A 27,722-nucleotide genomic window follows, 5' to 3' on the forward strand; every position below is an offset into this window, starting at 1 on the left:
TGTAGAAAGGAGTTAAGTTAGAAAACGTTGGGAGCTTGGGAGAGGGGAGGGGAGCAGATCATCTTTGTGGTCTAGGGGCATGGAGGGAAGAGAGGAAGTAGTTGCAGTGAGTATGGGAAGTTAGACTTGTACGTGTTGCTGGAGGGTTATGATTTGGGCCATCTTTAAGTTTGTTTTGAAAGATGGAAATCAGAGATTAAAATATTTTTTTAAAGATTTTTATTTATTTATTTGACAGACAGAGATCACAAGTAAACAGAGAGGCAGGCAGAGAGAGAGGAGGAAGCAGGCTCCCCGCTGAGCAGAGAGCCCGACATGGGGCTCGATCTCAGGACCCTGGGATCATGCATGACCTGAGTCGAAGGCAGAGGCTTTAACCCACTGAGCCACCCAGGCGCACCAGAGATTAAAATATTTTTTAAAAATCTCCTATGGCTATTTGGACTGAGCTTCTTTGCATATGACCTGGTGTGCCAATACCAGTCTGGCCGTGAACTTCAAGAGCTCCAGGAGAATCAGAAGAGAAATCTTAGAAGTAATTCATAACACATTTTTCCAGAGCCAAGTTTTGAGGATCCCAGCACAGAGATGGTTACTGCTCATGCTGGGCTGTTTGGTACTGAGGAAAATGAGGAGGAGGGAAAGAGATGAGAGCGTTTCTCTGGTCTGTGTTCTTTGCCAAATTCATGGGAAGTCCTAACCTTTGGTACCTCAGAGTGTGCCTGTATTTGGAGACAGCGCCTTGAAAGAGGAAATCAAGTTAAATAAAGCCATTAGGGTGGGCTTTAATTCAATCTGGTTGTGTCCTTAGGAGAAGAGGAAGGTGGGATGCCAGAGGAAAGGTCATGGGAGGGTACCCTGAGAAGGAGACCATCTTCCAGCAAAGGAGGAGGCTTCAGAAGAAACCAAGCTTGCTGACATGTTAATCTTGGGCTTTCAGCCTCCACAACGGTGAGAAAATAAGTTTCTGTTGTGTAAGCCCCCCAGTCTGTGATATTTTGTTATGGCGGCCCCAGCCAATTAATAACACCATGGTACCAATCTCATTCTGGTACTGGAAAAGTCAATCACACCCACTGACTATAAATACAGTGTAATTCCTAAGCACCCCTGCATTTAGTACTTCCGACTCTCGTGACTGTCTCTAGCCCACTTACCTCAAATCATCAGAACGTTTTGCTACGCCCCCCTGGTGTCATCTCGACTCCTTTGGCAATATTGTTTCCTTCTAGCTCAGCAGGTGGGACTCTTACTGGGTGTTCAAGGCCCAAGTCAGGGACCACCATCTCCTTGACCTTCCTCATTCACTTTGCTTTTAGTACAATACTCCCTGGCTTGTCTATGAGGTATATTTGAGACCCCCCAGTGAAAGCCTGAAACCACAGATAGTACCAAACCCTATATATACCATACTTCTCCTATGGGAAAGTTTCATTTATAAATTAGGCAACGTGAGAAATGAAGAACAACAACCAGTAACAAAATGGAGCAATTATACTATATACTGCGATAAAAGTTATGCAAATGTGGTTTTTCTCTCTCTCAAAATACCTATAGTAACTGTACTGACCCTTCTTCTCGGGATGATGGGAGACGATGAAATGCCTACACGATGAGCTGAAGTGAGGTGACAGCTCTAGGCACCAGGACAGAGGATAAGGCTATTACTGACTTTCTGATGCCTTGTTGGAAGGAATATCATTTGTCTCCCAACCACAGTTGACTGCAGGTAACTGAAAACTCAGAAATTGAAACCTTGGAAAAGGGGAAACAAATCTTCTACTTAAGGTTAGGAGAACACATAACCTCTGGATGCAAATGACCTGGATTGTGAATTCTAGCTCTGCTGCTTATGAGCTGTGTGACCTTGGGCAAGTTACTTAACCACTCTGAGTCTCATCCTCTTCCTTGTGTACAGGAATAACAGTAGCCCCATTGCACAGAAGTTGAGAAGAGTAAATAAAATAATGCCTGTAAAGTTCACTGAAAATGTCCAATGTGCACCATTTATTTTCTTATTTCTCAGACTTTATTATTCTTAACATTTTTCAATAATTCTTATTCTCATTTAATTTTTTCTTATTTCTTAAAGCTTTTATAATATCTTATCTGTTTCATAATAAAATAGCACTAAGTTTTTATAAAAACTAAGTCTTTATATAAGTTGTTATATAAAATTCTGATTATGGAAGGAACAAATACTCATTATAAAAAAAATCATTAAAGACAGAAAAACAATAGGGAAAAAAATCATTTATAGTCCTGCTATCCAGCATCTACTGTTAACATTTTGATGTATCACCTTCCATCTTTTTCCTATGTTTTAAATGCATGATTTGGAACAAACTCATATTAAACATATTGTTTATGTAAAGTGCTTTTTTTCATAAGGGTAGATATTTCTGCATATTAACAAATATAGTCCGCAACAGAGGTCCACTCTGGTGACTTGTTCTGATACAGCTCATGGGTATGTTTTGATTAGTTTGCACAGTGTCAAAAAATTTTTTTCAACAGCTTAAGAAGAAATCGGGATATTTTACAGAAAAATCACATTCTCCCGCTTTGGAATATTCAAAGCTATAGCCACACTGGGCCGGCCTGCATTCCAGAAAGCAAGTTACTGGCTAGAAGTGAGTACTGCTTTTACCTTGCTTTCCTGGCCCATGTGGATCCCTCATCTCCACTACCATTTGCAATGGGCACGTGGCATTTTCTGGCTGTTTGTGAACAAATTTATTCTCCTCAGCGAGCATCAGCAATTTGAGGGCAGGGTCTATTGTGCTTTATCTTTTATCCTTGGGTCCTCCACACCTCCCACTTATAAAGCTTGTAATAATCAGGATACCTAAACGCTCTAATGGAGACACTCATTTGTGACAGTTCACGTATTCTTATTACTCTCAGAGTGCATGGAGGATTCTGAACCCTGCCGGAGCCCTGGACTGCTCCTGTCCCTCAAAAGTTCCCACAGCTGGACCCAGAGTGGGGGTCCCTCCACACTGGTCACTAGAGGAATCTGAAGCTTTTCTTCCTGGGGGTGTCTTAAAAAGCTTTCCAGTAATCGGTTTGCTTCCCACTAAAATACAGCCAGACATCAAGCGGAAGATGACAGTTCTTGAATAACATCATTAAGCCTTGTAAAAGATCTGACATTGGGAGGGGGTAAAGAAACAGAAGTCTGTCCCCATCTACCAGTGAGTGGTTGCACTTGCTTCTTTGTCTTTCTCCCTTGTCTCCTAAGCCCTGCGACACAGGGTGTCCTCTGTGAGAGTTCCCGGTGGGTGTTGGTGCTCAAATTAGAAGACGGATTTCAGGGACAGCTGAAGTGCACCACCCTGAAGGTTGCCCATGAGCCCCAACCACAAGATGTGAGCAGGCCCCTTTAATCCAACCCCAGAGCTTTGGCTTCTAAAACACGATCCTCCAAAGTTTGGACTTATGTAACTTACTTGTTTATTTTTAAGCCAGCCCCATCCAAGTTGAGAACACTTAAGACTCCCTTTTGGAAAAAATTTGGAACCCAACATTATCATTAACTGAATCAGCAAGCGACGGTTCTGTCAAAATACCAAGCAGCACAGTTCTGAGGACTTTCATTGTCATGTTCCCAGCGGCATTACATGGTGCGGTGGTTTCTCTGAAAACGGGTCCTGGGGTTTTCTCTCTCTCTCTGTCTCTACCTCTCTGTTTGTCTCTGTCTCTCTCTTACAAAGCATGGCCTGAGTCTACGAGGGATGGAGCTTCCAGCCATGAAGAAACCGGAAGTCTGACAAGGGACTAGGTAGTCCTTGCTCTACACTCGACCACAGGGCTTCTTGAACTAGTTCAGTTGGCGGGGCCTCTGGAAGACACGGGGCTCCTTGCAGAGCATGGCAAAAACAGAAAACACGATAAGACACATATCTTTGGGTCAGATATCAGAAGCCACTGTATTAGACTTGAGACATAAGAGAACAGGTGCCAAGGGTCTGATAAAAAAATGTATGTGAGGAAGATGTTCACTGCTATGCTATTTCTATTGGGGTGAAAACCTTGGAAACACTCTAAATCCTTAGTAGCAGGAGAATAAGTAAATAAATGACACAATTTTCAATGGATCTGTGAATGGGTCATCAAAATCATGACGATTCCTTGGGTAGTCTTGAAGGATGTGAGGGAAGTTATAATGTGTTTCATTAGAAAAAGTGGAATATGAAGTCATAGATGAAGCATGAGGCCAATTATGTTTATTATATGGACAGAGATCCTTGGGAAATTCACAGCAATTTTAGTATAGGTTCTCCCTCAACATGAGGGGATGATGGGTAGTTTTTGTTTCTTTATACTTTTTAGCACTTTCAAATTTTCCCCACAATGAGGATTTACTGCTTTCATCATCATGTATTTAAATGATTATAAGGTAGCCAACTTTCCTGGTGCTGACAGATTTGGGTGCACATTTTCTTTCCATGCCATTTTCCTTGGCTCTTACCAGCTACCCTCATCCTTGAGTGGCTTCTCCAGTGAGGGTCTGGAGGAAAAGGCTGGGACTTAAGTTGAGGAGGGTAAAATATGCCCCCTATGTACAGAGCCACAGCAATTTCCCTTGGGACCTGGAGGCTTGTGGGCATCTCTAAGCAGCATGTGCTCCAAAAAGAGTCCCCTATACAGATTCAGAAAGTGTCATAGGTTTAAGAAGGCAACCAGATTTAAGAAGGAAACCAGGTAGAAGGTTTCTACTGACCGATCTTATGTTCAGGTGAGAAAGAGTTCTAGCAGAATGCCCCTTCCCTCTCTTTATCCCACAGCTTCTGCTCCCCTAAAACACCACCACCTGAAAGGCACATTGATATTTTCAAGTTTTGGTGCGGTGACCTGGTTAAGCAAGGTGACTAAGCTATACACACTGAGCTTTAAAGGTTGTCCAGCTGAAAGAGGACTGGTTTAGCCCTTGGGCCAGCCAATTCCTTCAGCACTGTGGGTTTCCTCCATGTGTTAAATGGATGTAACATGACTCGAAGCTTCTTTTGGAGCTGTGTCCCATGACTTCATCTACCACTGCCTATCCACATGGGGTGAAATGCTCCCTGTGGGAGCTGAAGGGTCATGTTGAAGGTGCTCTGGGGCTGGGAGAGGGGAACACATCTTTTCTTAAGAGTGTGTATAGGGAAGGAGCAGAGTCTTTGAGCTATCAAACATGACAGTAATTCCAGCCACCCACAGTTTATTGAACAATTTTCTACATTTTGGACTCGGCACCCAAGACTCTCCCCATGCTCCTTAGAGAAAACCTCACCTTCCTCCATCAGCATCCCACCTAAGTCGTCTTGTTGAAGGATTGGATCCCTTTGGGGTGTTGTGGAAATAGCACTGGTCCTGAAATCAGTGGCTGTCTGGGTTGAAAACGTCATCTCTGCTCTGTTGCCCACAGGCGCTGTGGTTTCTGGCAGGTCGCTCAATCCCTCCAAGCCTCATTTGCCCATCTTTAAAATAGGAATAATAAGGCCAGCCTCATGAGGTTGTTCCTGAGTAGGTTTGCTGGATTTAGCAAATGCAAATATAGACGTCCAGTTCCATTGGAATGTTGGATTAACAACAAATAACGTTTCATCTAAGTATTTATTATGAGTACTTTGGACATACTCCTAAAAAATCAGTTGTTGTTTCTCTGACATTCCAGTGGAACTGGGTGTCTTGTGTGGTACCTGAGAATCCTATTCTTGAGGCTGAAATATAGGGATTTATCTGAAAGCTGCTGCCCCAGTTCGTGAGTACTCTTTGCTCTGTACCTGCTCTCCTAGGGTGGGACCCATGAGGGGATTCATTACTTCTCTCTTTCCTAGTGGGGACGGGGAGGGCGGAATAAAGACTGCTTGACCAGGCTGGTGGAGGGTGGGGAGGATGTTCAGTTAGGAGAGGCCATCTCCACAGGAGGTACAAAAGATGATAAGACATATAGGCTGGTATAAGGAGACAGCTTGACTTAACAAACAGCTTTAAAGACCTAGGGTCTTTCGGTCTTGTGTGTCTTTAACACACTCCGCTCTGTACAAGCCTGTCAGTGGAGGGGACACAGTGGAACCAGGAGAAGCCTTGGGGATACTGACCCCAGGGAAACCCTGTCAAGGCATGACCATTCTATAGGTTTCAAAGGCCAACTGTTGTGATAGAGGGACTTTCCTGGGGGTGATTTGTACAAAGAAGAGGGTAGAAGGGACTTGGTGCCCCGGAGTCCTTACTGCAACATGGGGAAAACCCAGCAAATGAGTCTACGCCATCCTGTCCTCATCTCTCCCATTTCCGCCCCCCCATTACCTCCCCCAAACTCGAATCCCCTAGAGCTTGAGCTCCCCCAGCTTGTGGGGTAGACACAGCAGGTGTCAGGGCCCGTCTCTGGCCTTTGTGTGCTGCTTGAGGGCCCCCAGAACCTCAGGGTATAATTTTCCTTTTCTGATCATCTGAATTCCAGGCGAAAGGCTCAGCTGTCGTAGGCTTCAGGGAATTTTTCCACCGGGATTGAAATCGGGGCCAAGAAAGCGTGGGCATGCAGAAGGCATTCTTTTCTGCTATTCAGAAGCACTCTCTCTTTAGTTAAGGCATTAGAAAATGGTGCCTTTCCCCAGAGTCCTAGATGAAAGTTTTGAATTTCATTACATTGAGAAAACACAGAAAGGGAGACCATCACTTGCTACAGTTCTTAATCTGTGACATTCCCCCCCCATATCCTTTTAAAACAAAAATCTAGAGAATATTTTAATATGTTCTTTCATATACACATTTGATATTAAGAAAACTAAAATGAATTTGAGCCATGCCCAGTGGGTTGGGGGTGGAGAAGAAGAAAAGAAAAGAAGAAGAAGAATTTAAAGTGAAACTTCTATCTGCTGTCCTAGCCTCAATTAAAGTCTGCTGGTCAGCTTGGTCCTTTTATTCTGAAAGACAAGATGTAACATCTGGCTATTATCTCCTAAATAGTTTTCTTTTAGCTTTACTAAAAATTTCTAAAATTTTTTATTCCTTCTAGGAAATGATATCTATAAAATTTGTGTTTTTTTTAAATTTTTTTATTTTTTTATTTGACAGAGAGAGAGAGAGAGAGATAGATAGATCACAAGCAGGCAGAGAGAGAGGAGGAAGCAGGCTCCCCGCTGAGCAGAGAGCCCGATGTGGGGCTCGATCCCAGGACCCTGGGATCATGACCTGAGCCAAAGGCAGAAGCCTAACCCACTGAGCCACCCAGGCGCCCCTAAAATTTGTGTTTGATGGGCTATACATATCTCCTGCAAACATGTGAAGATAAATATATGCTATTAAAATGTAAATATGCTAGGGGTGCCTGGGTGGCACAATCAGTTAAATGTTGGACTCTTGGTTTCATTCCAGGGCGTGATCTCAGGGTGGTGAGATCGAGCCCCGTGTTGGGCTCTGCACTCAGCATGGAGTCAACTTGAAGATTCTCTCTCTCTCTCTCTCTGCCCCTCCCCGCCTCTCTCAAATAGATAAATATATCTTTAAAGAACAATGTGAACATGCTTGTCTGTGTATCCCTCAAAACGGTCTTCCAGAAACATAGCTCCACTTGGTGAAGTTATTTGAAGCCAGCTAATATCTATCACCCAGTTAGAAGTAGCCAGATTTGGGTGAGAAGTTTACTCCATCTTGGGCACTGGGCTTTACATGCATTAGCTGGTTTATCTTCTCTATGAAGAAGATATGGGTCCCTTTAACAGATTAAAAAAAATGAGACTGAGAGAAGCATATGTCATATGACTAGTAAGTGAATGTCAGATTCAAACCAGAGCAGTCCAAGTTCTGGGTCCATGCAATCATCTCTGTCTCTCCCCTCTTCAGAAAAAAAAAAAAAAAGAAAAAAAAAGAAAAATCAAAAAACCCCACATAGATATTGATACTACCACTTGCCAGGAAAAAAGCAGGCAACAGTTCTGTTAAAGAATGAGTTCATTCAGTTCTAAATGGTAAGCATGTCCTTCCAGTACTTCTGATGCATTGCATGCAGTTCCCAACTTGCAGAGGGGTTGGATTCCAAAAGTTGATTTAAAAGCAATTTCCTTATCCCCCTCCTCTGTGCTCCAGACACTTTGTACACACCTCTCCTGTTACACTCAGCACATTGTCTCTTAGCTGCTTATATATCTCTCCCGGACGGGTCTCCTGCTCAAGGGCACACACTGTGGCTTATATCTCCTTTGGTATTCCCAGCACCCAGCACAATGCCCAACCCAGGGAGACGCGAAGTGTACACACGTTGTATTAAATTACAAGTCATTTATTTGGAACTCAGCACACATTTCCCAAAAGAAATGCATGACAAATGGGAGTGGAAGCGTTATGTTTCCAACCAGCCCACAAAAGTTTATTTAAACTTTCTTGTAGTCTACCCAGAGTACTAATAAGTAATTTGCAACTGTGGGTGGGACAAGAGGTGGTAGGTGGGGAAAAAGATAGAAATCTTCCTCCCCCTCTCTTGAGTCAGATTGAGATGAAATTTCACGTGGGTCAGAATTCATCTTTGACTCCTAAACTTTCCTTTTTTTATACCTCTCCCATTTGTGGGTGTCACTGCCTTGAGGCTTCCTACTTAATACTCAACTGTGGTCTCTTGATCTGGTCTTCCTGCTCTTTCCACAAATAACCTACTTGCCCCCCTCACTGGTCAAAATTCCTGTTTCCTGAGTGCAGCTGAGCTGAATTGATTTTCAGCAGAAAACACTGTGCTTGAGTAAATTCTTGCTAATGTGTCAATGACTGCCCAACGCTAGGCATATGACTGTTTATAGCTGAGTAGTTAAAATAGATTACAGGATTTTGAGATAGACCTAGATTTGAATGTTTCTTCTAACCCTACGTTCTATGGTCTAGCTAGGGCAATTTAACTTCTCTAAGCCTCAGTTTTTCTTTTCTGTAAAATGGGAATAATCATGATTATACAGGGAGCCAACACTTTTATGACATTTATCAGTGTTAAAGCACATATTGGGCACAGTTACAAAAACTTCTTCATTGATTCACTTTGTCTTCACAAACACCCCATGAGGTAGGCACACTTATTATTAACCATTGAAGAGGGGAGTGGTTTTTTGAAAGAGATTTCTAATGGTAAATTATTTGTTCCTGTCTTCCTTTTTCCAGTAAGACTTGGAGGCAAAATCCTGCATTAATAGTCTTCTGAATGGAAGAGGATCGTAATTCCCGGGAGGAGCTTATTCAAGGCAAAGAGAATGAGGGCTGCTGCCAGATCACCCGTGGCTGAAAATTCACCCAGAGAGTCCATTCCCTTATGTGATTCCTGTTTCCACAGCTTCTTGTCTTCTTCTGCCTCTGAATGTGCCGAATCTGCAAGTGGTCCAAGTTTTTTTTTTTTTTTTTTTTTTTTTTTTTTGTATCCCCTTTCTTTCTTTTTTAATTTTTTCACACAGCCCATGGCAGCTGCAAGGTGGTGGGGGCCAGGCGGATAGCAGCAGCTGCTTGTATGTATGGGACCTCTGTAGTCTTTCTTTGTGAGTCAGGGGCCGTCTGTATATATCACAAGCCACCACCTGGCGAGACATTTCGTTCCATCTAGGTTGTTTAAATGTTTCCTGGATGATATCATAAATGCAAAAGGAGGGGAGGAACTTCAAGATGGTGAGTTCCAGCCCCTCACTGCCCTCCAGCCGTGCACGGAAACATTTGAGGGAGATTTTGTCCTGTAGTTTAGCAGACAGCCTTGCATCTGCTGTCCAGTTCTTACTGCTTACCAGATGTAGAGATTTTAAAGCCATGGGGGGATGCATTTGCCCTTAAGTATTGGGGTAAGCAAGGGGCAAGCTCATCCCTGGAGATCCTCTTTGTGGGTGTCCTTCTGATTAAGTAACTTCACTTCTCTGGGTCAAACCCCGTGGGTGGGTGGCACTATCTCTGGTGCCTCCTGAGCTGAGGACTCTCTGTTCCCCTGAAAAACTCGAGACACAAGACTGTTCATCCTTTCTGATACCAACCTAGAGAGGGACAAGGGTCCCATGACCCTTGTAAGCCTATTCAAATGTTTCCTTATCCTTAAAACTGAACAATTTCCCCTATGCTAACTAAACATTTCTTGTAATTTGAGGGGTTTTTGTTGTTGCTGTTACTAGGACTTCTAAAAACATGGATAGACTTCTACCCTATGTTCTTAACTACAGTGATAAAATTGTTATATCTATAGCAACACATCTATTTTAACCTACATGATTAGTTCTATTTTTTTTTTTTAAAGATTTGATTTATTTATTTGGAAGACAGAGATCACAAGTAGGCCGAGAGACAGGCAGAGGGAGAGGAAGGGAAGCAGGCTTCCTCCTGAGCAGGGAGTCTGATGCAGGGCTCGATCCCAGGAACCTGGGATCATGACCTGAGCCGAAGGCAGAAGCTTTAATGCACCGAGCCACCCAGGCACCCCGATTAGTTCTATTTTTATATGACATTTATATTTAAGAGCTACTTCACATACACCATTTTGTTTGAACCTTGTACTAGAAATAGGAAGGGAAATTATACTCATTTCTATATACGAAGAGAGATTCAGGATGAATAAACCTAAATACCTTTAATAATATCTCATTTATGGTTACTAAGAGGAAGAGTCAGGACCCAAAACTTGAATTCTGCTGACTCCAAGTCTAGTGTTCAGGCCATGAGAACACACACAAATTAGACCCAACACCACCACCCAAACATACCAACTCACCGCGCTTGAGTTTTTGCAGTGTCGCGTATACTTTACTAGGTGCTTTGCATGCAACATCTCAAATCTTTGCAGCAACCATGCAAGGGAAGTATTATCATATTCAGTTTAGAGATGGGAAACCATAAAAACGAAGTTCAGAGAATTTAAGTATTAAGTAGTTACCTGATGGCTAATGTGTGTTGAAAGCAAAATTCAAACCCAAGCTCATTCTTTTGACAGTGCTGCCTTTCACTTAAAAATGGATTACCTGAAATGAGACCCAATATAGTTTAATTTTTGGACTGTTTTAGGCCATGTGAATAATTGTCTCCTGGAAGTACAGTTAAGAGAAAGTCCTAGTGGGCTGAATCCCATTCAGCCAACTCAAACCTCACTTAATTATATGTCATATAATTTTTAAAAATTTCCTGCCATGCACCATTCTATTAGTTGGACTGTCTTTTCTAGATTTTATTTCCCATTTTTCAAAAATATTTTTTATTGCCTTTTTCCCCCCCTAGGTCCTTCTTAAAATGTCTCTTCTTCAATTTTAGGAGCTTGATATTTAACATGAGCACAATCTTTTTGGAACTCGTATGAAGACCTGTAGAAGCACAGGAGTCTAGCTTACCTCCTCTTTCCCAAATTCCAGATTCTATATCCCAGGACCATTTTACATTTCTTTGTACATTTTACACTTTCATGCTAATTTTACCTAGCTAAACTCTGTGTATTTTTTTTAAAGATTTTATTTATATATTTGACAGAGAGAGAGAGATCACAAGTAGGCAGAGAAGCAGGCAGAGAGAGAGAGGGAGAAGCAGGCTCTCTGCTGAGCAGAGAGCACGATGCGGGGCTCGATTCCAGGACCCTAAGATCATGACTTGAGCCGAAGGCAGAAGCTTAACCCACTGAGCCACCAAGGTGCCCCACCTCCGTGTATTTTTATATCTGTGTGATTCATTGTCTATTCTTCAGCATTCTATCTTCATCTATAAAACCAGAATAATGGGGCGCCTGGGTGGCTCAGTCCGTTAAGTGGCTGCCTTTGGCTCAGGTCATGATCCCAGGGTCCTGGGATTGAGTCCTACATCAGGCTCCTTGCCCAGCAGGAAACCTGCTTCTCTGTCTCCCTGTGTCGCTGCTCATGTGCACCTCCTCTCTCTCTCTCTCTACCTCTCTCTCCCTGTCAAGTAAATAAATAAATAAAATCTTAAAAAAAAAACAAAACAGAATAATGATTCCTGTCCTGTTTGCATCTCATTGTTCTGGTGATAATCAAACCATGTATAGAGAAAGCACTTGGAAAAGTATAAAGAATGATGAACAGGGATGAATATAGTATATTTTGCCTTTGAAAAACCTATGTCATGTAAATGGAGCTAAATAATTAGGATTGGGCAGTGAGGTGGAGATTTAGACGTTCTGGATTTACTTATTAGTTATTATATATATATATATATATATATATATACACACACACACACAAAATATATAAAAATAACTTGTTACTAAATCATTTTAAAAGAGAGAGTTTATGTGCATATTTTAAAGTATTGTGATCCAGCATGGGTGAGGGTTGCTTAAATACAACATTTGTGCCCCCCCAACCCACTGAAGCTTCTGTGCTTACCCCCCACCCCCACCTGCCTGGTTTCTTTGCCTACACACTTCTGGCTATTGTCCTACAAAACCCATACCTTTGGGTGTTGTTAAGGACTCTCTGTTAACCTTCTCTTTAGACATTCCCACATTTCCAGTATAAAAACACATTTTTAAAGTGTTAACTCTTTTTGTGCAGGTCCATGATGGGAATGAACTTCTGGTGTCTGCTGACCCAGAAAATACTCAGTGAGAAAATGACATTCCAAATACAGTAAAACTTTTAAGTGGATTTGTATTTAATTGATCACAACTGCATCCAAATGGTTTTGGGAAATACACAGACACATCTGAGACATTATGCCATGTTTACATACACTCAAGTACATATTTGTCAAATGAATGCATGAATATGCATGAGTAAGAAGAGAATAAAAATTTGCAGACACTGTTTGTGATATATGTGGATTTGTATCCCTAGTCATAACTCCATTCCCCAACTCCTGCCCTAGGGCCAGAACTCAGAGTTTTGAAACCACTTGTACAGTTTCCCTAATACCCAGCATAGAGTAGGCACTCAAGAATTGTGTCCTGAATGTCCATAGGGATGAATGGATGAATACAACTTGTCTCCCAATTAGATTACAATTTGAGAAGAGTAGCTATATCATAGACTGTTCCCAGCTGAGCCCAACATTGTGCTGAAAGTACTCTTGCTTTCAATAAACAACTAACTTGATTAGTATCCCCTACTGACATTACTGGAAGGGGCTGTTAGAAAGGAAGGAACTAAAATTTAAAATATCTAGAGGGAACGTACATGTTTTTGATTTCAGAAAACTTGTGTTCTTCTGCAAAGGTAAGTAGAGGAAAGTGTGGAGTCATGAAAACACAAGGTGATGGGAAAGAACTCAAGGAAAGAGCAGTGCTGTTAGCCCTAAGGGAAGGAGAGTGTCTGGTTAGTGGGATAGAAACCTCACCCTTTGAAGCATGCCTTAGTCTTCTGCTGAGTAATCTAAGGCCTCAACAGAGAGCAGGCAATGTGACCAGAACACAGTTGGGAGGAGTGAGACAGCAGAGGGGATGGTTAGCTCATTATACCTTGAAGTGGAAGTGGCAAAGAGCAGTTGACTTACTCATAAATCATCTGCAAGAGCATCTTCAATATTTTTACGGGCAACGTGACAAAGAGATTCTATTGGAGGAATCACTCACCTCAGCAACTCTGGGCAGAGCAGTCCAATCATCTTGAAGAGAAACTCTTAACATTCGTTCTTGGAGGCTCCAATGTCATGAAGCATTGTGGAAAGAGATGGTCACTTGCACTCCGAGTCTGGTGGCCACTTCACCTTCCAGCAAAGGAAGTGAAAGTGTCAAAATGAAGAGGAAGAAAGCCAACAACATTCTCTCTAGGGGGGAAAAGTGCAGACACAGGCTTTTTTTTTTTTTTTTTTTGGGAGGGGTGGAGAGTTCAAAAGTGCTTTGATTATAGATGCTATCTATAAAGACAAACAAGAAATAATCGTTCTTATTTCTTGTTTTTCCTTAGCCGCTCTTGAGATAGGAGACCTGATTTTTATAGAAGAAGAGCCTGGAAAACAAATTACCAAAGGAAGAAAAGGAGAGGAATGATGATCCAACTGCTTAGGTTAATTTGATTTTTTTCATGTTTAATGGCTGCCTTGATGTTCTTGACCTCGGTTATTTCTGCTGAATGGAAATCATTGGATCAACTGGACTCCTCCAAGTCTAGACAGGACTTTTTAATCTTAGTTTGGTCCAGATTCCCAGTTTCGTATCTGTAAAAGTACGGTGATGTTACCCACCATATCACAGGTCCCTCTGACCCATAATTTCACACTCCCCAGGGTTCAACAGTCTCCAGGCTAACCTCTTGAACAGAGGTTCAACCCAGGCACAACACACCTGTGACCTTCTTAGTCTTTCCATCCATCTTTCTTCATCAAGAGGTGTGTCAGCCTGATGGGACATTTAGGCTGGAGTGAGGGGTCTGGATGGGATCTGCTGGCTTTGGCAGTTGGATTTGTCTCTAATGCAGTCTGGCTGGGCACCCTGAGATGGGCAGCAGACAGTGTGGTGTCTGATAAAGAATGCATGCTCCAGCCTGACTGCCTCAGATGTCCTAGTCCTGTCACCTAATGACTATGTGACATTGTCACATACTTAACCCTTTTTTGGTCTCAGTTTTTTCATCTGTAAAACAAGGATAATGGTACTTCTTTCCTATGACTATTTGAAGATAAAGTAGATTAATATATGTGAAATGCCTAGAACCATGCTGGATAGATGATAGACACTTGGGAAAGGCTATTAATATTATTATATGTATATTATGATTTCTTCTTCATCTGTAGAAAAACAGCCATGCCACAGGACTGTAAACTGAAGTGACACTGAGTATATGATTAATTGAAGAAAAGGGATGAATGAATTAACTGTGTGCTCTTAGGTAAGACACCCCACTTTCCTGGCTCTTTCTAGCTCCTTTAAGTAATGTCATGCAGTTCATGGACTAATTACCCTTGCCATAAGGCAACAAAGTGTCCGGGTTCATCCCAGGCTTTGTGGCTTTAGCCTAGAAGTTCCCATGTCCTGGAAAACCCCTGTACATGTAGACTGGGATAGTGGTTGCCCTGGGTCTCTGTTTCCCTTCTTATGTTCCAGGGTACACTAAAGATCAATCTCTTGGGCTTTAAGGTGCCCTGTTCTATGTCACTCACCCCACTATATCATCTGGTATTACTTCAGCTGAGATGGCTCATTTCTATTCTGTGAGATCTATTACCCTCCAGCTGATGAACCCACACTTAATCAAACAGGTATCATATAGTGATCATATAGTAGTGGCAGTCTCCCACAGGAGAGAGTAGATGGACATGGTACAAGGCCTTGTGAAGCTCAGAATGGGCACAATGTCACTCCTGCCTCATTATGTTGGTCAAAGCAAGCCACAAGCCCTAACCAGATTCAAAAACTGGAGAAATAGACCCTGCCTCTTGGTAATGTGAACATAGATACAAGGAAAGTAATAACTGTAGACACTTTTGCCAACCATAATCATCCAGAGCTTTATTTGGTACTCCAGTTGGTACAACGTGGTGGCAGATCAGGACAAAGGAGAGAGTAGGAGACTTCTCTCTTTTCAATAGACTCTGGCACGCTGTGAGAGAGACAGGTGGCTCTGTTTAAACTGCCTCAGTTCTGGGAACAAAGGCTTGATTTGAGAGAGAAGCTTGTGAGGAAGAGGCTAGGAATTGCTATCAGACTCAACTTAGATTTCATTGAAGTTAGGTGTGGTGGTGTGTGATTTGCCTGCACTCTCATTCCTTCTACTCTGGAAATCATCATTTTTCCAGAAGACAGCTTTTCTATCAACTCCTTCCCAGAGAGCAGAGCAGAACTTCTCTTTCCATTCCTCCCCCACTATAGACTTGTAGTACAAGTGAGAACAAACTTATGTTGTTTTAAGCCTCTGGAATTTGGAGTGGTTTGTCACTGCATCATTAACGACCCTATCCTGACTAATAAAGTAATGAAATACCAGTCCTGAGGGACATTGTGTAAAGAAGAGGTTTTTTAGTAAATAAGTTTGGGGATGATGAGAAACTGCCAATTTTCTTTTGGTATTTGTTCTCTCTTTCTGCATTTTGGTGATAGAACTCTCTGAATTTTGGCCTGAGATTTGGATACCAAACTAGAGACTGTATCTCTTAGCTTCCTTTGATCTGGTTGTGTTCCACTTGCCTGAATTTAGATGAGTGGGAATTAAGTACATATGTTGTGTGTAAACTTTCACACTCTCTCCTTAAAGAGGAAACATCTTGCTCTGGACTCCCTCTACTCTGTCTTCTGCCTGAGAAATGGTAATCGCTGGTACCGTCTTAGAATCCATGTGTTGAGGATGGAAGAGCCACTTGGCCAGCTTTGGTCCACTCATCTTTATACAGATAAATGAAAAAGAAATGAACTCCTGGGGCGCCTGGGTGGCTCAGTGGGTTAAGTCTCTGCCTTCAGCTCAGGTCATGATTTCAGGGTCTTAGGATGGAGCCCTGTTTCAGGCTCTCTGCTCAGCAGGGAGCCTGCTTATCTCTCTCTGTCTCCCTCTCTGCCTGCTTGTGATCTCTCTCTCTGTCAAATAAATAAATAAAATATTAAAAAAATTAACTTCTACATTAGGCACTGTATTTTAGAGTATTTTTGTTATGGCAGCCTAAGTTGTACCCTAACAAATATCACACTATATCTTCCCATTGGAGATTCATGAGGGCACTCTAAATTTTGAGTTAAGTTTTTGTGGTGTTCTACAGTAAAGCAACTAGTTCAAATCTTATTTACTGAGGAACTCTCTCCTCCTCCATTTTGAAGGAAGGTTTGTTGATATTCACTTATTGATATCACAGAGATGACTTTAAAATAAATTTGTTCTTTGTGAAGTGTTGGAATAAATTCATCTTGGTAACCAGGGAGAACTGTGGAGTTATTTCTATTGACTGTTAATAAGTTGCATGACACCATCCATCTCCTATCCCCGTTCAGCTTCTATTCCTTTCTTCTTAGAAAAGCAGTCAGGTAGTGGAAAAAGCAGGAGGTTGAACAACAAGCCTGGACTTGAATTAAGACTCTGGTGATCTTGGGCATCTTCTTCACTTCTCCAGGTCTGTTTTCTCATTTATAAAATGAAAACACCATTGCCTACCTCTCACAGGGTTGTTTGGATCCTGTATAAAACTGTGCCTGGCATGTAAGTGTCCTCTTCACTATTCCGATTCCTTTCTGCCTATCCATGAAATTTCGGTCAGGGATTCCCAAACCTTTCAACAAATAAATTCACTATGATGTCCTCTAAACATTCCCCTCCCAAGTCAAAGTCAAAGTCAAGATCAGGTCAATGAATGTTTCCCTTATATTACCTAAATTCTAAAAGGGGCTAAATTTAAAGTGGGGTGGAAAGAGGTGAGGGAGAGAGAGATATCAAGGAGCCTTGAAAGTCACAAGGAAAAGTATTAGCTCCCTTTTGGGCTACTAAGCAGGATACTAAGGAAGAGAAGTGACTTACTTCCTCATCTTTCAGGGATCTGAATGGCCTTGGGCAAGTAGTAAGACTCGGATCTGCTTGTGGGTTTTCCTGGTAAAGCCAAGGATGATACATTAGAACTCAAGTTAATTAGGAATAACTACTGACTTGGCAGAACTCTCTTTAGTTGCCAGGTCTGCAAATTGAGGGAAAAAGCAGTCAAATATTGAGCTAGAAGGACTCTTGTATTGGAGACCCCATGAAGGTAAGGGTCTCTAAACTCTTTTTCTGCAGAGACCAGCATGGTGTTCAGGGCACAAGGAACATTTAAACATACTTACAGACTACCTTTTTCTCATATGCAGGGTCAAATTTTTGAAGGGAAATTTTATTCATTAAGAATTTGAGGGGTAGCAACAGAAACCAACTCTAGCTATTTCAGGGAGAGATGGATCTTATCTGAAGGATACCAGGGAAGCTCATCAAATCTGTAGAACAACCAGGCCTTGAGAAGAGCAGAGCCAGGGTAACCCTAGAAACCTCAACAACCACAGCTGGTGGTGCAGCTACCTAGAGTACCATGATGTAAAGGGAAAAATGGTTGGTCCAGTCCAGACAGGGTTCACCTTTACCAAGGCAGCAGGGCTGCCAGGAGCCCACACTTGCAATGTAAGGGGTAGTGCTAGAGAATGGGAGTATACTATAAAATGTAGCAGCCCCCCAGAGCTTTGTGTTAAAGACTTTGTGCATCAGCTATCTTTTTTGCATAACAAACTATCCCAAAAAGATTTAACAGCAACCATTTTACTTGTTCAAGATTTTGTGGGTCAACAGTTTGGGCTAGGCTCAGCTGGGCAGTTCATCTGTTGGTTTTGCTTGAGGTCATTCTTATGGCTGCAACTTCCTCCTGGTAGTTCAGATGAGGCTAGACAGTCCAAAATGGTTTCAGCTACATTTGGAAGTTGGTGTTTATTACCAACTGGGAAAACCTGCTGCTACTCCATGTGACTTCTTGTCCTCCAGTAGGCTAACCTGGACTTCCTCATGTGGTACTCTCAGGGAAGGGATAGGGAGGTTAGGAACAAAGGGCACGAACAGACAGGTCTACACAAGTTTTGGGGGGATAGGGGAATAAATTCCTAAGGGAACTAACATTCATCAAATCTGTATTATATGTCAGGCCCTGACAAGACATTTGTCAAAAAGTTCCCATTTTCAACCTCAGTAGTCCCAGTGAGGCAGGCATGCTTACTTATCCTATTTTAGTAGTATGTAGAATGTATGTAGAAGTAGAACGGAAGCAACTTGCCTGAGGTCCCAAATCTGATAAATGGCAAAGTTGGAACTTGAACTCAGATCTGTTTCCTTCCAAAGTCTTCCTTGTTTCTATTCCCCATGTTACTGTTGGCTTCATCCTCAGAGTAGAAGGTAGCTCTTGTTATCTTCATTGGTCTACTAACAGGAGAGAAGGAGGGAACTCTGGGTCAGTGGCTGAGCAGGAGAACTGAACTGAGAAAGGAGGTAAGCAGGAATGGAAGAGTGTCAAGGAAACTCCAAATACTTTTAGCTCTTTTGCCCATGCGTAGGGTATTCATTATGCCATGATTATTCATAAATCGGGGCAGTTTACCTTGTTTTCTTGACTCTGTAAGTGCATAACTACCATCTGACAGTCTGTCAGTGGTTGGCAAAGTCATTCTGTTCTTTTCAATTTCCCAAGTCCCTTGTCCTCAATAAATGAACATGGAAGCAACATGGATTAGTGATTATGAGATTTGGATATGAATTCAGAGCAATCTGAGTTCAAGTCCTGGACCTGTTCCTTATGAGTTGTGTGAGCTAAAACATCCTTAATTAAAACACTGAAGTAAGAACTATATATGCATGTTATAGTGTCATTGTGAGGATTGATTAAGATCATATAAGGAGGGGTGCCTGGGTGGCTTAGCTGGTTAAGAACCCAGCTCTTGGTTTTTGCTCAGGTCATGATCTCAGGGTCATGAGAGTGAGCCCCAGGTCAGGTGTCCTCACTGAGCGTGGAGTCTGCTTGGGATTTTCTCTCTCCCTTTCCCTCTGAATCTCCCCCCTGCTCACAATCTCCCCACTTGTCTACAAATAAATAAGTAAATTTTTTTTAAAAAAAGGAAAAAAAAAAAAGACAGTACATGGAAAACAGCGCTGTTAATGCACTTAGAAAGCTTTTGTTAAATGCTGGGGAAGAACTATTCTGGCTCAGCCTCGTACTAGCTGTGATATCTCATGCAAGTTTACCAGTTAGCAGAAGTTGTATCATGCTGCTGTAACAACAGTCTAAAAACATCAGCTGCTTTCCACCCTGTGGTGAAATAGTGCTAGCTCACACTATTCAGCCACCATGGATTGGCTGAAACTGGATTCCTCCACCCCTCTCTGTGGACCTAGGGCAGCCTCTATCTGGAACACTGCTGGTCTATGTGGCAGATGGAAAACCACAAGCTGGAAGACATGTGTCATTGCTGTCTACTTTTCATTGGCCAACACAAGTCATGCAGCCACTCCTGAGTTCATCAGTACAGGGGTGGAAAAATCCTCAAGCAAGCAGGGTTACCAAAGGAAGGGAATTACAATATTTTATCACATAGTCATATAGTTTGCCAGCTATTTATCCTGATTCCTACCTCTCTGTAAAATGTCTGGCATGTAATAAACATTACTGAATAAGATTATTATTATTTCTCTCAAGTGTTCTCAGGCCCTTTCTTCTCCCAGTTTGGCTTAAAGAGGTGTCAGATCCGAAAAAGTCCAATTGTGCCTTATTTAGCTCAACATCTGGAGAGACTCAGCTGTACCACATATTTGTTCCTAAATCACTGAATTGCTCACTGAATTGGCTGCCAAGCTACCTTTTCCAGACTGGAGAAGAGGAAAAACTTACTTGCAAAGAAAAAGAGAAGGTTCCACTTGGCCAGGCTGAGGCCTCTTTTGGAAATCAGCCATAATAAACAGAGAAGATTTATAACAATGAAGATACCCCAAACAGAGTTAAGTTGAAAATCAGGGGATCAGCAGGGTTGAGCAGAAGGAATAGTTTTTGCATCAGAGATTGTCATCTGCTAGCACGTGATCTCAGACTCCTTCACTTCTCTGTGCCTCAGTTTCTCCATCTGTGAAAGGGGGCAATGGTAGTGGGAATGATGATTACTTCTCCTTGAGTGGGGATGTGAGTAAAATGAAATAACATATGTGAGGAATCTTACAAACTATGAAAACCATTCCATGACGGTTTAACGAGATGGCTAAATTTAATAAAGACAGTTAAACTTAATAAAAATATGAGCTATACCTGATTATAGCAGTAATTTGGTAATAAATATGGAATTAGTTGTTGAGTCCCCAAAACATGAAACATATTACCAGTTCTTAAAGATCTTCCGAGGGCTGTAAAGAAGAGAAAGTTATATTATTTAGGTGTTTGATTTGCTGGCAACCGTCTTATGCTGTAATTCAGCATTTGTCATGGCCAACTAAATTTCTTCTCTAGAAAGTTAGGTGGAATGTGCAGACACAAAGACACAGCATGGCCTCCCAGAACAAAACAAGACATACCAAGTCCTGGGGTAAGATCGAAAGATCAAAAGCCAGGTGGGCTATTTGCTTTGTTGCTTGGGTGCCATTTGGTATCATTTCCGTATTTCACTCAGTCAGCGTTGCTCAACTTCCACCCTCTCCATCATCAAAAAGTATTTTTAGTCCCTTTCATTACAGGAAATCTTTGGTGTTGCTCTCAGGGTTGGTCAGATGAGGGAACATGAGTTTTCCATTGTTAGCATGTCTGCAAATAAGAGCTAACAAATACATCTTTACATCTTGGTAAGTATATTTACTCTCATCTGAAGCTTTAGCTCTTATTTGACCATTGGCCGAGACCAGAGCAAAGGTATGAGAAGCTCCTTCACTAGCGAGAAATTGACCAGCTCTCCATCCAAGAAGATGGCTCCCAAGGAAGTTTCTCCTCACCCTAAGACTGGGGCAGGGGCCCCTCCTGTATTCATCATTGTTCTCATTCCTATTATTTACATCACAAATATTTAATCATGCAGTACTTGCTCTATACTAGGTACTGTTTTATGATACTATGCTCCAAGTATGTAAACTTAACGATACAGTCACAATAACCCTATGAAGTAGGTACTTCTTGGAATCCCCTTTTTAAGGAGAAATTGAAACAGAAGAAGGCTAAATTTCTTCTCAGAGGTTGTATACCTCGGGCTGTTATACAGATTAAATGAGTTAATGTTTATAAAGTGCTTCTTACCTGGTACATACAAAGTGCTCCACAAGTTTTGGTTAAATAAATATGCAGAGTCTAGGACAGGGTAGGACTTCAAAGGGTTTACACATTTGCAGCATAGCTGGGGGCCAGAGTCTGGTTTAAGGTTTAAGGTTTTTAGCCTTTCTCTTGCAGTGAGATCTTGGTCAAGATTGCTTAGCCCCATCAGGACCTGTGTCTTCATCTGTTGAATGTGTCTGATGATGGGGTAGATCTTTCCCAGGTCAAAATATTGCTGGTTGTGTAACTTATGACAGACAGTGACGTTGCAGGGAATTTAGCTCAAGAATTTACCATCAACGTTCAAGTTTTAGACAGAGCCTCTGGGGTGGAAGTCTGTTTGTGCCTGTTTGGGAATTCAAAAAGAGCATGAGATGTCTCAGGCACAAGATGACCCAGAAACTCATAGCTGGAGGAGGTGAAAACACTGAAGGCAGAGTGGAAGGGTATGGAGAGCCGAATTAGTGTGGAAGTGTTCTTAAATATTAACTGCAATAACATTTGAGGGGCCAGGACGCATAAATTCTGTCTCTTGGGATCTTGGGGCAGAGCTGACCCTGAAGGAGGCTCGTGAGGTGCACAGACCTGGTGGGAAAGTGGAGAGGAAGTTGATGGGGGAAAGCCAACCATTAGAGTGGCAGAAGTATGCATTCACCGGTTACCCATCTCTTGAGTATGACATTGGCTATTATAATTACCCGTGACAATAGTAACATTGAGTCTACCCAGCCCTTCTACCATCTCACTTGACCAGAGGCATAACACAGGTTAACTGACCCCCTTCCTGGTCCCGTTGCATTTGACAGATGGCTGAAAGGAGGCTGGAGAGAGGTGAAGTGACTCCCCTGCCTTCTCCCAACTTTGAAGTTGGGGGTATTTAAACTTTGGATTCTGAGTTTCTCATACAGGCTTCTCGGCTCTCAGCAGATTCACGTGATGTGAACTTTTCCATTTCCCTTCTGACTCTGGAAAAACTTCTCACTTCCTTCTTAAACCTGACTCTACAATTATCAGCCCTTCTTGAAGCATTTCCACAGTGGGGGCCCATGGGAGGGATGTGTCCCACCACTGCTGGTGTTTCCACAGAGAGAAGGGAGCTTCCATTCTACTCCCAGGAGAGAAATATATGATAGAAACACTCTGCCACTCTCCACTCTTCCTTTTTTCCTCTTGGAAATAGAAGTAACTTTCTCTGGAGGGTGAGACTGGGGAAGGGTCCTCTCCTCTTGGGGGGAGGGGGTCTTCAGGCTTTATTGCTCTCCTCCAGAGCAGCCTGATCTCTGCTACAGGGAGCAGCACTCGCTGCTTCCCTGCAGGAGCAGACCTCTGGGTCAGGGCTCTGGCCCATCTTCTGGGAGATGGTTTATCCCAAGGTCTTGACCATCTCAAGGCCTTTTGGGGAAAGGGATATTCCCTCTCCCTGACTGAATAGGATATTCAGGGATATTCAGAATTTCCACAGGGTCTTAGAGTCCTCCTTATTCTCCAGCATGACTGCCAGAAACAATGCTGCTTTCACTATTCTGACTGAGTTCTTTGTCTCTCTCTCCTTTGAATCTGTACTCAGAGAAGGACTAGCTTGTGGTTAATTGTTACCATTTGCGTCTGCAACACCAGAGGCCTTGGTTTCCACATTGGGTGGCATTCTTCCTCTCTTTGAGCACCATTGTATGTGTGTGCACGTGTGCTTGATGATCATCTTTCCCCTGATTTTTAATAGTAGTCCTCAAGGAACATGCAATTCCATTGAATTCCTTTGTCCTGTCCATAATAAGTTACCAGTCTATTTAGTCAGCAAACATGGATTGGATATTTGCATTCCACCTGGTTTTGCGCAAGGAGGCAGGGATACAAAGATGAAAGGACCCATTCCCTTCTCTAGAGAACCCACTACTCTGGTGGGGAGGCAAACATGGAAATAGGCAAATCTAAAACTCTGCAATGGTTGCTGGAGTGGAAACATACTAAATGGAGCAGAGGTGTAAAATGAGTGTCAACAAGGAGGGTGGAGGCAGGAAGCCCTCATGGAAGAGGGAGCTCTAAGCAGGAAGATGCAAGATGAAGGGGAGTTGGTCAGGGTGTCAAGTAAAGAGAGGGTCTCCTTTCAGACAAAGAGTCATGGAGGCACAAGAAAGAATGGGGTAGTCAGGAGCCACAAGCAATTGCCCATTACTGGAGTTGAAGAGCCAGGTGGAGAGTTGCAGAGAGAGGATGGGGCCAATTCATCAGGTACTACTGTACCCTGCTAAGGATCTTGAACTTTATCATATGGAGGAGTGTTTCCCAAACTTCCTTAAAGATAAACATCACTTTGGGGCACCTGGATGGTTCAGTCATTAAGCATCTGGCTTCAGCTCAGGTCATGGCACCAGGGTCCTGGGATTGAGTCCCACATTGGGCTCTCTGCTCAGCAGGAAGCCTGCTTCTCCCTCTTCTGATGTGTTCCCTCTCTTGCTCTCTCTCTCTCTGTCAAATAAATAAGTCAAACCTAAAAAAAAAAAAAAAAAAAGATAAGCTTCACTTGGCTGACACTTGCTAAAAATTTGGATGCCCCAGACTCACTCCAGAACTCATGGAAGACCTTGGGATCAGACTAACAAGCACCCTGGTGATTCTTAGAATCAGGTACATTTTGGAAACCCTGCTGAGCCATGGGGTTTGGGGCAAAGGAGTAGCATGGAAAGAATCGCCTTTTCATGATACCAGTCTGGTGCATGGAAGATGCACTGGAGGCGGGTGGCAAAACTGAAGGTCTGGCGACAGGAGAAATGATGAGGACCTAATGGGGGAGGGTGTGATGGATGGGAGTTGAGGAGGACTTCAGAGTATAAACATAACAATGTCTCCGATGTATATACCTTCCTCTCACCTGAGCAAAGAAAGAATAGCTTCTTCATATTATATAACTTATCTGCTATGGGCTGAATCAGGTCTCCCCTCCACACCCCAAACTGGTAACCTGAAGCTCTAAACTCCAAAGTGGTGGTATTTGCAGGTCTGGAGGGTAGGGCCCTCATGATGGGATTAGTACCTTTTCTGAGAAGAGATATCAGAGAGCTTGCTTAGAGAATGGAGTGAAAAGGCCCCTGTCTGCAAGCTAGGAGAAGGGCCTTCACCAAAGCCTGATGATGATGGCATCCTGAGATGAAGTTCTGTTGTTTAAGCCACCCGTCTATGGTATTTTGTATAACAAGAGATAAGTGATTTATTACTTAATCTTCCCTATTAACTCCTCACCCCTCTGGGCTGCAGGAAACAAATTTAGAAAAAAAGACCTAGTAATTTCCATATGATTCCCCAAAATTCTATGTTGTCAGGGAGTCACTCTTCTCTTATCTTGACCTTTCAGTAGCATCCAGAAGAGTGGGCCATGTCCTTTTCCTGAAAAAACTTTTTTTCTTGTGTTCTGTGATAACACCTCCGGTAAGAGTCGTCTGCCATGCTTACTCTGGTCTACCACAGCCACTCCACTCTGTCGTTGGTTGAATCCTCTTCCCACATGTCACTTCAACTTTTGAAATCTGTCTTAGATCCCTCCCTTTTACATCTTCTCCTGGTAACCTCACTAGTATTTGCTTTAAGTACTATCTAAATGTCGATGCTTTCCAAACCTCTTTCTCCATCACTGCCTTTCTCAGACACTCCAGACTCATAGTCAACTGCCTACTTAGCATCGCCCCTGCTCGCTTAACAAACTCTGCCTGTCCACAGAACTCCCCAGTCTTCACTCCCTCAACCCGCCTTCTCTCCATCTTGGCAAAGTGTGCTACTACTTTCCCAGTTGCTCAAGTAAAAGCCCAGGTGGTTTCTTTGATTCACTCTCTCCCTTAAATTCCGTATCAAATCCATTAGGAAGTTCTGCAGAATATTCCTCTTTTTTCCATGGCCTACATCAGTGATTCTCGAACTTGAGTATGCAACAGAATTGTCTGGGTGCCTTGTTAAAATCAAATTGCTGGGCCTTACTCATGCTTAGAGCTTCTGAATCAGTAAGTTCACAGAAGATGCTGCTAGTCATAAACTGCACTATCTTATAATATGTCATCAGCTCACCAAATCTTCCATTATTCTTTCCCTGGAATACCATAATTATGTCCTCATTGAGATCCATACTTTGCTCTCATTCTATTTTATGGAATTTTTTCATGTTTTCTAACTTCCCAGTACTTGTTAATAGTATCCTTTTAATATTTCAGAAAATTCTAGCTTTGGAAGTTCCACTCTCTAAAGTCAGAACCTAGGAAATTCAAATTTCTAGCTTTCTTTGCAAAGAGGATGTAAGCTAGTGACCAAGGCTTTGCCATTCAGAGACTTAGATTCGATGGGTGAGCAGCTTGAAAAAGGAAGGTCTGCGCAATCTTTTTTTATTTTTGGAAACAGCAAAAGGCAACTGACTTGGGGGCCTGCAAGAGTGCCACAGTTGAGTTCCATGCAAAGAAGTATCACCAGTTGGGCATTGGCTGTAGGGGTTCCTTCCTTGAGGTTTTAGGAATTATCACTAGGCCCCTGACACCTGAGTCTTGTTTTACAGGTACTCCAAAAAAAAAAAAAAAAAAAAAAAAAAAGTCTATAAGCTGCTCAATGCCTTTTAAAATAAAACTAATGAATTTTTGAGCATACATCAAAAACTAATAATGTACTGCTATATGTTGGCTAACTGAGCTAACTAACTAAATAAAATTCTTTAAAAGCGATCAATTTAAAAAGAAATAAATTAATTAAAATAAATACAGAAGATGAAAATAAACCAGTCAGGGTGAGCTTTGTTATTTGCAGCTAAGACCTCTAAAGTGATACCCCCTTTTGGAATCCATGCTCTGTTCAGTCACTTTCACACACGGATCTGATTTAGTCATGTTTGAGGACAAACTATGTCCTCACCTTATTTCTCAAAGACTTCTGGGACCAGGCATCTTCCTAAGGCTCTTGCCTCATCTGATATTACTCTCCTTCTTGCCTGCTTTGACAGAACCTTACCAGCCATTGTTTTCATTCTCAAACATGTCAAGCTTGTGACCACCGAAGTACTTTTGTACATCCCTTTGCTTAGGCCTGGTGGGTGCTCTCTTGAGATCTTCACATGATTGATTTTTGTTAGTTATTCAGAACTCAAGTTTCTTGATAGAAATGGCATCTCAGCAGAAAGCTCTTTTCTAACTATGCAGTCTAATGGGGGTAACACCCAACATAGCACAGTAGTTTTGTCTTCTGCAGAACGCTCATCACTCTTTGACATTTTTCTTATTTTGTTCATTTGTTTAGTATGTGCCTCCTGAGGAAGACAAGCTGGGAGAGCAGAAGTTGTGTTTGCAAAGACTTTCTTCTAGTCTGTTGCTTGTTTTTTCATTTTAATGATGTCTTTGGAAGTACAAATTTTTTTAAAAGATTTTATTTATTCATATGAGAGAGCACATAGGCACACGGCTGAGCATGCAGGTGCAGAGGCAAAGGGAGTGGGAGAAAGAATCTGAAGTGGACTCACACTGAGCTCGGAGCCCCAGCCCTGGCTCAATCCCATAAACGTGAGATCATGACCTGAGCTGAAACCAAGAGTTGGAGGCTAGCCTACTGAGCCACCCGGGACCCCAGGAAACACAACACTATTGAAGTTTGATGAGGTTCGATTTATCAGTTTCTTCTTTTATGGAGCATACTTGTGGTGTTGTATCTATGAAATCTTTGCTTAACCCAAGGTCTTTTTTTTTTTTTTTAACCCAAGGTCTTAAAAATTTTCTCATGTGTTATCTTCTAAGTATCTTATTGTTTTGGCCCTTATATTTAAGTCTATGATCAATTTGAGTTCAGTTTTGTGGAGAGTGCAAAGATCTAATTGACCTTTTTTTTTTTTTTTTTAAAGATTTTATTTATTTATTTGACAGAGAGAAATCACAAGTAGACAGAGAGGCAGGCAGAGAGAGAGAGAGGAAGGGAAGCAGGCTCCCTGCTGAGCAGAGAGCCCGATGCGGGACTCGATCCCAGGACCCTGAGATCATGACCTGAGCCAAAGGCAGCGGCCTAACCCACTGAGCCACCCAGGCGCCCTCTAATTGACCTTTGTACCTGTGACCCTCCAGTTGTCGCAGCACTGC

At 42.4% G+C, this 27,722-nt stretch overlaps 1 protein-coding gene across 1 annotated transcript in view; it reads right to left on the bottom strand.

Annotated features, from left to right (window-relative positions):
• Positions 1-13,644, bottom strand: part of RBPJ (recombination signal binding protein for immunoglobulin kappa J region) — a 217,236-nt gene extending 203,592 nt beyond the window's left edge. Inside the window, exon 1 of the mRNA XM_044225838.1 lies at positions 13,505-13,644. The gene's annotated coding sequence lies outside the window, so the exon portion shown is untranslated. The remainder of the gene's footprint in view (positions 1-13,504) is intronic.
• Between the last annotated feature and the right edge of the window lie 14,078 nt (positions 13,645-27,722).

This window comes from Neovison vison, chromosome 11 (genome assembly GCF_020171115.1).
Source record: "Neovison vison isolate M4711 chromosome 11, ASM_NN_V1, whole genome shotgun sequence".
NCBI lineage: Eukaryota > Metazoa > Chordata > Mammalia > Carnivora > Mustelidae > Neogale > Neogale vison.